We start from the raw sequence: 13,795 nt of genomic DNA, 5'->3' as shown, positions 1-13,795 counted from the left end.
GAATGGAAGCTGAAGATTCGACCAACCACGGGTAAGAGAAGTAGATCCGACTTGGTACTCTACATTCATAAAAGAATGTAGCAAGTGCAGGTCAGTACAAACCACAGTACTGGTAGGCATCATCGGCCGACTAAGCATAGTTAACATAATTCAGAAAATAAAGCAGATAAGTAAAAAAACCAACCAAGTATGAGATAATAGATCACAAACGAGTATCCGTCATCACCTATGTAAGCACCTAAACCCCAATATGATAAGTCTAAGTATATCCGATCCAATCCAATCACCACAATAGAATCGAGACAATCCAATCATCACAGCAGAAACATCGCAATCCAATCATCACCACACCTCAATCAAGTAATAATGAAATAGTGGAATAATGGTATGAATGCGATGCCATGCCATGCAAATGAGGTGTACACATGTACTCCGAACGGAAATATCAACGTCTCGGTAGCACAACCCAGCATGACTTGCGAAGTCTAAGTGCCACCCGTCCCGTATCTTTGCCCAACAAACAGACAGGACCCTGGCTAATTGCTCACAGGAGGAGTCTCACCGGCACCACCCTGGGGGACCCGCGGAGTCTATACACTAACAACGATTTCGGGATAACATCAAAATCGGCCATGCAATAACGATGCCCGAAATAGCTCATCGGACATCGGTCTCCTCACAGTCACTCAATAAAAGAGTCTGTCAATATCAGTTTCACACAATCAATGATTTTGGAATTGAACCTCGGACATCAATCTTCTTACGATCACTCAAGTAAAAGATATTCATCAAATATCAGTTACATGTAATCAACGATTCTGAAATGGATCTTCGGACATTGGAATTTTCATAATCACTCAAGTAAAAGAGTTTATAAAATATCAGTTTCGCTCAATCAATGATACCGGATCATCACCGGGTATTGGCCATGCATGAATATGATAGAATTCGTGCAATACATATGTCAATCATCAATAATCAAGTTCGATATCACAAATACCACAACGAGGTATGCTAACAACGTATCGCCTTACAACACCGCAGTGGGTATGCCAAAATATATCAAGTCAAGTACCAACAGTGGGTACGCCAACACATATCAATAACTCAAGTACCAACAGTGGGTACGCCAACATATATCGAGCACAAATACTAACAATGGTATGTCCATTCTATCCAAATCAGGACGACAAGCAGGATGTAATATCTATCAACTACACATGGCATCAAGCCAATACAATTAATTAATCAACACACAAAAAATGGGGTGGTTAGTCCTAACACACATCAGGGCCCAACCTAAGGCAATATCCATCGCAACTTCATACCGGAAGGTTCACATGCTGTCTCCGACATTATAATCTAAATATGTGATTCACTATACGAAGTCTCACTAAAGGTAAGTCATAACCTACCTGGACTGTTGAACCGCAACACATATCAATAACTCACTCTTTTGCCTTGTCTTTCCTCTAAAGCTCAGAACCAAAGTAGTCTAAGCATAATCGAATTCTATATTAGAAATAATGAAGAATGATACTAATACTGCTATGATATCAACTAGGTCCATTTTAACCCTAGAAATTGGGGAAACGGGTCCACAAGGGCAAAACGGGAAATTCGCGAGCAAAATACCAAATTAAGTACTAGTTGATCATAACCTGACCACTAATTGTTGATTTAGCTCAAGAATTGGCCTAAATCTGATTTCAAGTAAAACCCCCACATTGGGTATAAACTCTAAGTCTCTAAATCAGAAATTCAATGTTAAAAGTGGAAGATATATGCTTAATAAGCTTAGATTAATCAATATCTAGCATAACCATCATCAATTTATCCTTAATAATCTAGGGAGATGTTCTTTCAAAACCCTCTCTGAAATTCCATCTCTAAGGGATTGTTAAAGGGAAGGGGAAAAAACCTAAGGTGACTATGATTAAAGAAGAGTAAAGGATTTAGCAAGTTTTACTTCCAAGAATTTCTTAAAGTCATCTCGAAGAACTGTTTCCCAAAGCTCCAATATCGAGATATGAATTAATGAAGGTCTAGGACTTATTTAAGACATATTTAATGAAAAATCACTGCCCGTCACCGCTATAGCGGTACCTGGACGGCTCCAACGGCGCCGCCCCAGCGACCACCTGGCCACTTCAGCGGTAATGAAAATAAGTCATTTACCGCTCCAGCAGAAGGGCCACCACTCCAGCGGTGCCGCTGCTGCGGTTCATGTGCCACCAAAGTGGGCACCTGACACCAGAAAATTAACCCAAGTTTTCCTTTCGACATGATTTTTTGACTAATTTTCAAGGCCGTTTGCTCACATAACAGACGCATAGTCCCACATAAAAACACGCTACGAACGCACCTGTGGCCTTAGAATTCCCAACAGAGGTCTCATTGACCGAGTCAACCCCCGGTGCCTCAATTCCAAATTTCCCTCCCAAGTCCCAAAATGCACCCAAATGCATTAGGAACCGAACCAAACACACAAAAAAGTTATAAACAACCATCCGGACCTCTCAAAATCAATGAAATTTCAAAAAAGATTCGTTTGCCAAAAAGTCAACTTTGGGTCAACCATTTTTAACTTTAACCTTATATTTTCACCAAATTTATCTGAATCCCGTCTAGACACCTCGAAAAGCGTATCAATGGTCCCCTCATGTCAAAAGTGAGCTAATCAATGCTCGGGAATGGGCGAAAATGTCGAAAAGACTATAACGACCAAACGGGTCATTACGTATCCATAGGTCTGCTAATACAGGTTGGTGATCCATCTATTAGGTTGTTAGCTCAGCGGATGAAGTTGATGCACTCCATTTGGTTCGGAGATGCCAGGAGTTAGCATGGTCTTATATATATGGATATGTACACACATATGTATGGGTATGACGGGGCCCTGTCCCTGCCATGTTATGTTATGTTTTTCATTAGAGGCTTATAGGCAGTTATGTAGAGTCAGATTATGTCCAGACTTGAGATTTCATAGGTCGTCACAGTTGGTTATGATATCCTTGCCGGCTATTTATGTGCAAAAATAGGAGACACCTACTATCTACCCAAAAATATAGCTCCGCGAATCGCTGCCCTTACGAACTCGCTCTCTTATCTTTCCTCCCTTCTCAGTACTGTGGTGGGAGGATGACCGAAATTTCCCCCATCTTAATCATATGCTCGAGGGCGAGGTTGAATGCATATCATTCTTCAGTGTCATGTCCCATAGCTCCATTATGGTACAAGCAAAATTTGTTCATGTTGGGCCCTATTGGCACAGGCTCGTGGAGAGGTTCCACCGGTCTGATTTTCCTAAAAGCAACCAAAGTTGAGTAGATGCGGGAATCTGTCTTCTCAAAGACTGTGAAATCATACCCCCAAATCTGAGTTTCGGCAGTGACTCCTTCTCCTGGGATGATAGGGTCGTAGGCTAGTAGGGTATGTGGTCCCTATAAATTTCTAATGATCCTACCATCAATTAAGCTAACAATCCTTCTCCTTAATCCCAAACATTCATTCAAGGTATGGCCTGCCTGATTACGGTGAAATGGGCATCTTTTGTAGGCGTAGACCAACTCGGGGACTTACAGTCTGACTCAAGTGGAGTAAGGTATCCCCATAGCTTGCATTTTCTGAAACACGTCCTTATAACTGACGAGTCGAGGAGCCACTCTGAACGGGAAAATTAGGCTTTTAAGGCTACGCTCCACTAGGCGGGTGGATGTGGGTCTGCTCTTTTGAAATTTCTTGATGCCATGGTGAAGGAATATGGCATCGGCTCAAGTGAGGGTGCATAGAAATCAAATCCCTCATCGGTAGGGGCATAATAGTCAGATTCATCATTCACTTCATTTTCTTCTTCTTGAAACTCGAGGAACATCCAAAAAGGCTCTTGGTCTTTCTCGACCTCTATGTCCACAGGTTCAGACTATTCTTGTTCCATATCTTGGGGCTTAACTTCCTCTGGTTGCTCTTCTTCAGTTTCTCGTGGTTCGAAGGCTTCCTCTTGAGGCTCTGACTCTTCTTGTAGATCTGACTCCATCATCCACGGGTCAGATTTAACTCCCTGATTCTCATTTCCCTCTTTTGGGGCTCCTTCTCGAGGTGTCTATAGCCTCTTTTCCAGTTGTATGTAGTTCATCACCAACTCGCTCACTTCCTCAGGGATGTTCTCCTCATAGTACTGTTCTTGTGGTATCCCTTCCAGTGGGTTACTAACCAGGCTCAGTAGCCTATCAACCACTTCAATCTTCTTTCCTCTTTTCTGAAGATGCTCTTCCATTTGTGGAACCTTGAGTCTTAATATCTTAGCGGTTTCTCCTAGGGTGAGCATGTTCTGATCTCCTTTGTTTTTTCTATTTGTAAGTCAACCTTTTGTTGAGTGGAGATAAACTAGGGTAAGTCTTAAGTCAATTGGTTTTTCTTTTAGGTATGTAATTTAAAACATTGGTTCAATCGTATTCAAGTTTTAATACATGATAGCACATATAGCAAGTAGGCATGTGAAGCCCGTAGAAAATAGTCATGTAATTTGTAAATAGCTATACCACTCGTGTTCCTAAGCCTTTTCAAGCTAAGGCTATCTTAATCGTTTGAGACATGCAAGTGCAATTTATAAAGATGAACCATTGCCCCGAAAATCATCATTCATTAATAATAATAACTTCCCCGAAGGGATTACAAAAGATGACGAAGCTGACATGGGGCTTATAATAATAAAAGCGGTAAAATCAGCAAAGTCCTCCAGCGGTTGGTGTTGAGTCTTGATTTGTTTTGGCCTCTTTGGCCCCTCGAAGGGCTGTCTGAATATGAAGACGTGTCCGATACAGCTCCATTCTGACTATCACAGGTTCTGACTCTTCCAAAATCTTAGCCAAATTGTCATCCGTACTTTCCAAACATTCTTTCAGATGATCTTCTTCCCAGACATCGTGATGAAGTGTGGGCCCTGGGATAGGTGTGCAGGCCAAATGAACTTGCAGCCATTCATAGTAGCCCGGGTCACATCCTGCTTTGAACCTGTCTGGGGCTAAGGTGTCTAGTCCCCACCTCACGCGACCATTCCATTCTCTGAGAATTATCCTAGGATTCTTGATTTTCTGTTCCATATGTTCGATGATCAACTGCCCGGGGTTCCCAGCTTGGGGTATTACTTGCCTTCTCCCAAAATGCCTCAAAACCCCTGGATGAATAGTAGGGGCTTGTCCCTCAGACCTCGACTAATGGCACAAATGGGAAATTTTTGCCCCGAACTACTATGGTTTCTGATGTGAAGTCGGGTAACATCCACTGAATCCGATCTTCAGTCAAGTCAGCGAATAAATTAGCCCAACCTTTTGGACAAAAATCCTAGAGTTGGACAGTAATCTACGAGGCGGTCTATCCTATTCTGTCGACTCCAACCCTCAACCTCTTTGATAATCCACCATTGCAGCAGAATATTACATCCTTGGAAGTATCGAAAATGATTTCTACATTTGTCTAAGGCTCGAAAGATCTCTGCCAAGATGATAGGGGCTAGGTCAAAATACCTAGTTTCTTGATCCTTGGTCACACCATAGAAGATAGCTTGGGCTAAATAGATCACTCGTGTGTCTATATTCAATGTTTCGTCCTTCGGGAACACCATAGTACCTAATAGCCCGATAGAAAATGCTAAAGGCCTAACAGCTTCCCATTCTTCTCGACTCTTGAACTCTCTTTAATATAAAGTATACTTGAAAATATCCCCGAACCTCCGGTACAGATCCCTAAAGGCTATAGTGGGCCCTTGTGCCCAGGGTGCCTCAATCAGGGCAAGAAATTTCATAATTTGGCCAATGATCGACCTTTAAGGAAACAAAAAATTATGATCTGGCTGGTGCAGCCTTCTTAGACAGGTTCCATTGCTGTCTATGGCATCCCTAATTTCTTTCTGGGACGGAGTCATCTCTATGTTATCAAAATGGAACAACATTTCCTTATCGTCCCAATACTCGATTAACACTTATGTTAGGTTCGGGCAACCCTTCATGGTCATAATAGAGGGTAAATGACCCAGGGTGCAACTGAAAGTCTGACAATGAGCATCTCCTAACCATTCCCACCAAGCTCTAAGTAGGTCCGGGGCCTCGAAGACTATGTCAAATCGAATTCTTCTTTCCATCTACAAAACAAAACACTGTTAAGATTCTCCCATTTCTCGTAGGGCCAATGGTTCACCACATAGGCACAAACATGTTTTCATATAGCATATAAATTAAATACGGTGTCTTCGAGTCATAGACCGTCCGATCACAAGGTAGTTTTCTTAATGAGCTCTAGGTAGGTCTGAGGTACCTAAGGCTCGTCTAAGTATGAATGCTCCAGTTAAGTAGGTATTTGGCTTAGCTCTATCCTAGTTATCACTAGAGTGGGATTTTACGAATGACCGGGAACCCGAGCGCACAACTGGGGCTGATCCGTTAGGGCGGTGGATGACCGCGAACCAACCCTTCCTCATGACGGTTCCAAATAAAGTATTTTGTTTCATAGTGAAGGAATGACCTCGTGCTCCGTGAAGTCTCCTTAGGAACAAAATGTAAATTAAATGCCAGGAGTGGCGGAGTTATGACATGCATGCAATAACAGTTATAATTGCGAAAAATAAGCACATAAACTGTTGAAACAAATAAACTTATATTATACTGGAATCCATATGGTTAGAACTTTTAAATCCCCAGTGGAGTCGCCATCTATTACGGTTCGCATTTCGCGGGCTGGGTCAGCGCTAGAAAGCTACTTCGAATTTGTTGGTGCTCTTTCGGACTTGTTTTGAAAAAGAGTCGTCACCTAATTTTTAGGAAATTAGGAAAACCAAAGGTGAAGGGTTTTTTCAAATACAGTGAAAAAACCTTCGTAATCAAAAGTTCTAGGTAAGGGTTCTGGTGATCCCCTAGGGAAGGTGTTAGGCACCCTAATATTAAGTATTCGTACTATACGGTTGACTTTCGAATTCCAGTGTATGACTATTTGCATGAACTGTTTATTTTTTTGTGTTTATTCTGCATTTATAAAATATTGTCATTTATTGCATATCATTTGATTTTAAGAAAAAGAATTGAAAATATTCCCCTTACATATGGGGTATTTAGGTTCGGATTTATAATATCCGAATATGAATAGTCTCCTTATATGTATAAGGATACTATATTTGAAAAAGAAACACACAATGTTTTTGGCTTTATAATATATATAAATAAGTATATATTTTTTTTCTGTTCATGCTTAATCCAACACTTATCTTCGGGTCAATCAGTATAGTATGTTAGAACGTCCTATCTAAAACCTTTATATTTACGAATGCATTTTAATCTTTATTTGTGTACGTTTTAGCTTATGAAATAGTTTGCTCTTGTTATTGTGAATACATGCATACACACGAAATTAATTTTGGAGTTGGGCTTAAAAGCCAAAATTTACGGCTTTTCTTTGAAAAGGGCATTTTCCGTTTTGGGCTTGGCCCAAATTTATTTGTAATTGTTTTCTATTCAAAAAATCGATTAAAGTATGGTCCAAAATGTACTTGCTTCCAAATGAGCCTTAGCTAGAAATCTCTATTTTTTCATACTGAGCTCGGCCCAAAATCATTTAATTTGAATTAAGACTTGATCCAGAACTAGGTTCAATCAACAAATGTGTTTCTTGGTCTTAAAACTGATTCGTTTCCTTGGAGAAAATGCCATGGAGTTTATGATTTAAGAATTTCTTTTTTGTCCTTCCAAATTGGTTTTATTAGTTATCCATTTAATTTTGTCAAAATTGTTATGTTAAATCTGGTTTTTGAAAATCGTTTGGGGACCTAAAGTCAACTAAACAGCATAAGCACCGTTGTCCTGAGATGACTAGTTCAAACCATAAAAATTCCAATAATATATGAGTTTTACAAACATTACAAACACAAGTACAACATCATTGAGGAAAATGCTTAGATAAATAATAAATGAAGAGGGAAGGCTAGGGGTGTACCATGCCCCTAGTTGGCCATTTTCACCCATGGCTGGGCCTTCTGAGTATTTAATGTATCTATATTAGCTTCTTTTCTTCAAACGAACTCTTTAATGTGAAAGAATTGCTTGTTGGGCCTTGGCCCAACAGGTTGGATACAAAACTCGGCCCAAGCAGCTAGGCAGTGGAGGAGGGAGAAAAACAAGAAAACCCCGGTTAGAATTAATTCGCTGAACTTATCACACATGTATATATACATATATATAACTCAAATATAGGACAACACATATGCACATGTATATACAGTTTCAGAATATTGGGCTTTGACAACCCAAGATTGGATACAAAAGAAAGATACCCAGGTCACCCTCTTTCTTTTACTTTTGGACTTAATGAAATCTGGTACACTCTTAATTGAATCGGAATTGGGCTAGGCCCATCTATCTTCTAAAATGAAGCTAAGTTAAAAATTAAGGCTTAACGGGATTCCTGTCCCTTTTTGCTCATTTAATGTATATACCCTATATATGACTAGCCTGCTTACTCATATACACTCAATATGCCTAATGATATGCACACATAATGTGTATATCAAGTATATACCATGTGTATACCTTCTTCATTTCTTAATAACTTAGTATAATTTTATGTCTATCTATCCTTGAATATTTCTTTGAACCTATGACTCCACCAATTACCTAAGTATCTACTCCCAATTCTGTAGGTAATGATCATATTTCCCACACCAAGACTATCTTAGGTTCAGAACTAGTCAAACCAATGCTGAAGCAGGATATCTATTGACACAAAGCTTGGCACAAATTCAGGCCCCAAGTAGTTTACATAGAAGAATACAGGAATATCTAATTAAACATCCTAACTGTTTCACTATCCTAAGCAATGCCAAAAATAGGAAGAACATGTTCGCACAGTGCACCAAAGACAGAATAAGGGAGAGGCCATGGGAAGTATTTTGTCATGACAATAAAAAAATAAAAAAAAAAATGCACAAGGTATAAGAGCTCTTGACTTAGACAAACAGGTTCAGTATAAGTAAAAACAGGATTTAACTAAGTCTAGGTATTCAGAAACAGGATGCAGAAGTATAAAAATCCTGCAGTTTTGAACCAGCAAACACAGCACAAACAGATCACGGTTTAAATAGATTTAGGTACTCAGCATAAGAATGGCCTTTCAAGTCCTAGTCATGTTTAGTAGAGTAAAAGCAGTACAAAGATTCACAGGATACATACGTGCTAAGACTTAGGTGAAATGAAAGGAAAGAAAGCAACAACTATGACATCCAGTTTGCAGCAAAATTCTGAGGAAGAAGAATAACTCAAGGATTTCAAATAGACTAAGTGACTTGGACTTGGCACTTCATTTTGAAGTAGGACTTTACTAATCAAGTTTCAACTTAGCCAACTCTTTGCTCGCTTTCTTTGAGGATGAGTGTTCTTAGGTGGATAGTCCTTGTTCTTTAACTATGTTGGCCATACTTGATCAACAGCAGGTTCATTTTATTGCAATTCTTAGTTTAATGATAAGGATGAAGATTGATAGCATGGATATGGTAAACACATATCACATAGACCTGAGTGCATGCCATGACACCTTTTATGTGGGGGGAAAGATACTATGAGCCAAGTTATACTTGGTTCTTCTCAATCCTCACTCTAAGGTGCCTTTAAAAGGCTTCCCTTGATCATGTGACTTAGAGTTCACATATACACACATTATGACCTTCTCCCCTTGTAATTCAACCAAGTTAAGCACCAACAACAAAAACAACTAACATTTACAGGTTAACTCAACTTAGAGGACTGATTATGATAGGGTTTTAAGTTCTTTCATCTTTAACAGAGTCCTATATGGTCCAAGTGTCTCCTATTTAAGGCTGCTTTTTACATGGATCAGATCCAAGTGATTCTAGAAAAATATGAACCTCATAGACAACACTACACACAACATGCCGTCATCAAAATATCAGTTTCACTCTATCACCCTATCATTAGTCATGTTTGTTACACCATTAGCAGGTTAGTTTAAGTATCTAGTGACCAAAACAGGACACTCATGTTGAAAATTGGGCAAGCAGCAGATATCACATGCACTTCAAACTATTTCATTTTTTTACAAGGATAAACTACTCAATTTCACTCTCAGTAATCATATCAAGTCCTAAATTTTAACTCCAAGCAACATCCTTCTACACTCAAGCTCATTTCAGTAATTTTCTCCCATTATTCTCTAAATTTAATCTACTCAAATAAATGATCAAGACAAAGGATGAATTATCGCACCGATGTACTTAAACCAAAAACAACTACATTTAAAACTCGATTTGTAAAATACTACTAATTGATCATGATCACATATTTGCCACAAATAACCACAAACTATCATAGCATTATTAAGATATCAACCCAAGCTAAGCATATTCACATTGGTAACATCAATAAATCATTACTCAACCAAGCAAGGAGGACTACAGGAAAGTGATCACAAAATGACTTCAACTAAGTACTATTCCTACTAACAATACTCTTACACTAAGTAAACCATCACTAATAATCAAACTAAGCAAGGAAAGAAAAATGATAACATGATAACCCCTAACTCACATTAACAATGCTTCCTAGGTTAAATAGTTCACTATTGCCTAAAACTAAAACAAGGAAAATACAAGAAAAGGAATAACAAGATAAAATGTTACCTTTTGTGTGTGCAGTTGTACCAAGAATTGAACTTGGAGCCTTAATGCTTCCAATCCCAGAGATCAGTCACACAAAAAACAAAAGTAAATAAATTTTTAGAACTGAAAGACTCAAACTTTTTAAGGTTCTAAAATTTTACTAACAAGCTTAAATCTTAAGTTAAACTCAAAATTCCAGCTTTTCGATTCTCAAAGCCCTTTTTTTCTTTTTTTCTCTCTTTTGTTTTTCAAACTTGAGGGTTGGGGATCAATTTATAGAACCCCAAAACTATATAAATAACCTAAGGCCAACGATGTAGGACAACTAAAATTTTTCAGACATTAACATTGTATTTCTACATGGACAAACAAGATTTGCATCAACAACAAATAAATGGATAGATTTTGACATTCTCACCCTCGATCCAAGTCGATTTGAGCTCAAAAAATGAGAGTCGAGAAAGTACAAACACAATAAAATTATAAAAAATGCATAAAATCATATGTTCTACTCAAAATTAAAAGAAAAAGTGAAAGAAGAGGGATTACTACCGCGTTTGGGGTGAGGAAGGTGGAAACGAGGTTGAAGCCATTAATTGTACCATGTAAACAGACGTACGAAGACTGCAAAACACTGTGCTTTCTACAGCATTGCTATTTCTTGCATGAGAGAGAAGAAAACGTGAGGCGGCGGCTTAGGGTTAGGGTAAAAGGGAAAGGGAGGAGAGGAGAGAGAGTATAGGGTGATGTTTGGTATGAAAATGAAAATGTAAAGCGGGGTATTACCCCCATAATCTGATGGACCTTGGGCCGGGTCTTGCCTGTTTAGGCTGGACTCGGTCCGGGTAAAGAAGAAATGAGAGAGCCCCCCTTTACTCAATGTATATAGTGTATACCCATATATGTATTATATGTATATATGGGTATAAATGGCAGAACAGGTAAATTTAACAAACGGACAATAATTAAAATATCGACTATTGACTATGGTATTTCAATTATAATCAAATTAGGACATAATTAACTTACTAATTAATTTAAAACATGGCCAATTATGTAATGGGCTGAATTTGCATATACAACCTTAATTGATTCAATCTAATTGATTATTTCAATTATGACCATTAAAAAGCTATTTTTTTTGCAAAAAATGACCCTAATTAGTTTAAACCATGAATTAGTTAATTCAATTGTGGCCATAACAGAAACAATTAGACAATTAAAATCAATTTGCAAAAATGACTTTAATCATAATCAAATAATTATGATTAATTCTAACAAATTGTATGTTAAATATATAGAATTACGGATTGAGGGGTAGAATGGTAAATTCCCTTAATTGATCAAATTCCTTGGAATAAAATATTTGCTAAGTTGATTTTTTTAAAATTAAAGCAATCAAATAAATCATTATTTGAAAATGCTTTCCTTTGATTAAAACTAAGAAATATCTTGTAAATGTCACAAAATGTACTCATTAATTCCCAAATGATTTATACTATTATGGAAATTACTTTACCCAATTAGAATGGTAAAATATTTACCTCAATACTTTTTATAGAAAATCACTTTGACCTTTAAGACCGCATGGTTTGCTTTGCTTGTCATCTAAGGACTCTGAGTAATTAAAATAAAATTACTGGAGGTCAAAATTAGATGTCAACACTAGGTATCGCCCTAATGGCGTTTTCGTCCTTTTGTATCCCTTGTGGCTAGATATTCTCCTTTATGGCACTTTCGTCCTTTGTAGCCCTTGTGGCTAGATATTCGCCCTCATGGAGTTTTTGTCCTTTGTTGAGCCCTCATGGCTAGATATTCACCCTTATGGCATTTTCGTCCTTTGTAGCCCTTGTGGCTAGATATTCCCCTTATGGCGTTTTCGTCCTTTGTTGATCCCTCATGGCTAGATCTTCGCCCTTATGACATTTTCGTCCTTTGTTGATACCTCATGGCTAGATATTCCCCTCATGGCGTTTGCATCCTTTGTTGATCCCTCATGGATAGATATTCGCCCTTATGACATTTTCGTCTTTTGTTGATTGCTCATGGCTAGATATTCGCCCTTATGGCGTTTTTGTCCTTTGTAGCACTCGTGGCTAGATATTCGCCTTTAAACCTGATTTCTGCAGCGGTCTTGACCTTCTTTCGGAGAACCGTTTCCTGCACATGAAACAAAGTTAGAAAAAGGGATCATTCTCCCGGCGTCCTAGTGACGAGCATCAGAAATAGGTTAGTTTTTTTTCCTATTTAAAGTTGATTCACGTTGCCAGCGTAGTCGCATCTTCGGCTTTCTGGACTTGAAACCCCTTCGACTCCGATATTCGAAAGATGAATTTATTTTCATTATGCAGAAAATCATTTTTTGCAAAGTTATTATAAAGATATTTATTAGTAGGAAAATAAATGCATTTTTTTGAAAGCTATAAGGTTAATTGTCATGACATGTGCTTTGAATAAGGGAGACCCCTTCTTTGGTGACTGGGGTTCTTCGCTTCCTTGAGCAGAATTTTTTATTGAGACCTTTTCTCATAAACTTGCCCCAATTTAAATCTTGATCGATGAACTCTCGTGCCGAATCTTTTGAGTTACGTGACTCAAAATTTCTGCCCCAGCTTATGGTATTGAATAAATGAGAAATATTGAGATTCTCTCAAAATTTCTACCTCAGTTTGAAACTCTGGGTTGGCTGACTCTTTGTGGTGGATTAATGGCACGAATTTTTGAGATCTTCCCAAAAATTCTGCCTCAGTTGGGTGTGTGGCCATCCTGGCGTCCTTCGGAAAATATTATCTCTGAGGTTTCCTAGGGGTTTGTTGGGTTTTTCTTTTGGTGTGACCGAGCTCAAAGAGCACCTATGTATCCTGTCGCAGCAGGAATCAGGTCGAACGTAGTTCAGAATAAAAGCAAAATGAGTTTTTGGATTTTACTAATAATGCGACCAGGTCCCAAATGGACTGCATACGTATCCCACTGTAGGGAAGTCAGGTCATTGCGTAGTTCATATTACAAAAGTTGTTTTGTTTTTCCTATCTACTATAAAACGACTATAAGCAAAAGGAAATAGCTAATACAAGCAAATAAAATAACGATTACAAGCAAAAAGTACTATTACAGACTGAAAAACTTGTCTTCATGCATAGT

At 38.4% G+C, this 13,795-nt stretch overlaps 1 long non-coding RNA gene across 1 annotated transcript; it reads right to left on the bottom strand.

Annotated features, from left to right (window-relative positions):
• Window positions 1-7,860: 7,860 nt before the first annotated feature.
• LOC132609003 (uncharacterized) lies at window positions 7,861-11,484 on the bottom strand. The gene is made up of 2 exons (XR_009570639.1): window positions 11,207-11,484; window positions 7,861-10,722 (listed from the first exon to the last, which is right to left on the bottom strand). It is a non-coding gene; the product is annotated as an uncharacterized LOC132609003 (long non-coding RNA).
• Window positions 11,485-13,795: the final 2,311 nt, after the last annotated feature.

This window comes from Lycium barbarum, chromosome 9 (genome assembly GCF_019175385.1).
Source record: "Lycium barbarum isolate Lr01 chromosome 9, ASM1917538v2, whole genome shotgun sequence".
In the NCBI taxonomy this organism is placed as follows: Eukaryota; Viridiplantae; Streptophyta; class Magnoliopsida; order Solanales; family Solanaceae; genus Lycium; species Lycium barbarum.
The sequence above is the reverse complement of the archived record's forward strand: the minus strand, read 5'-3'. Positions and strand labels throughout refer to the sequence as shown.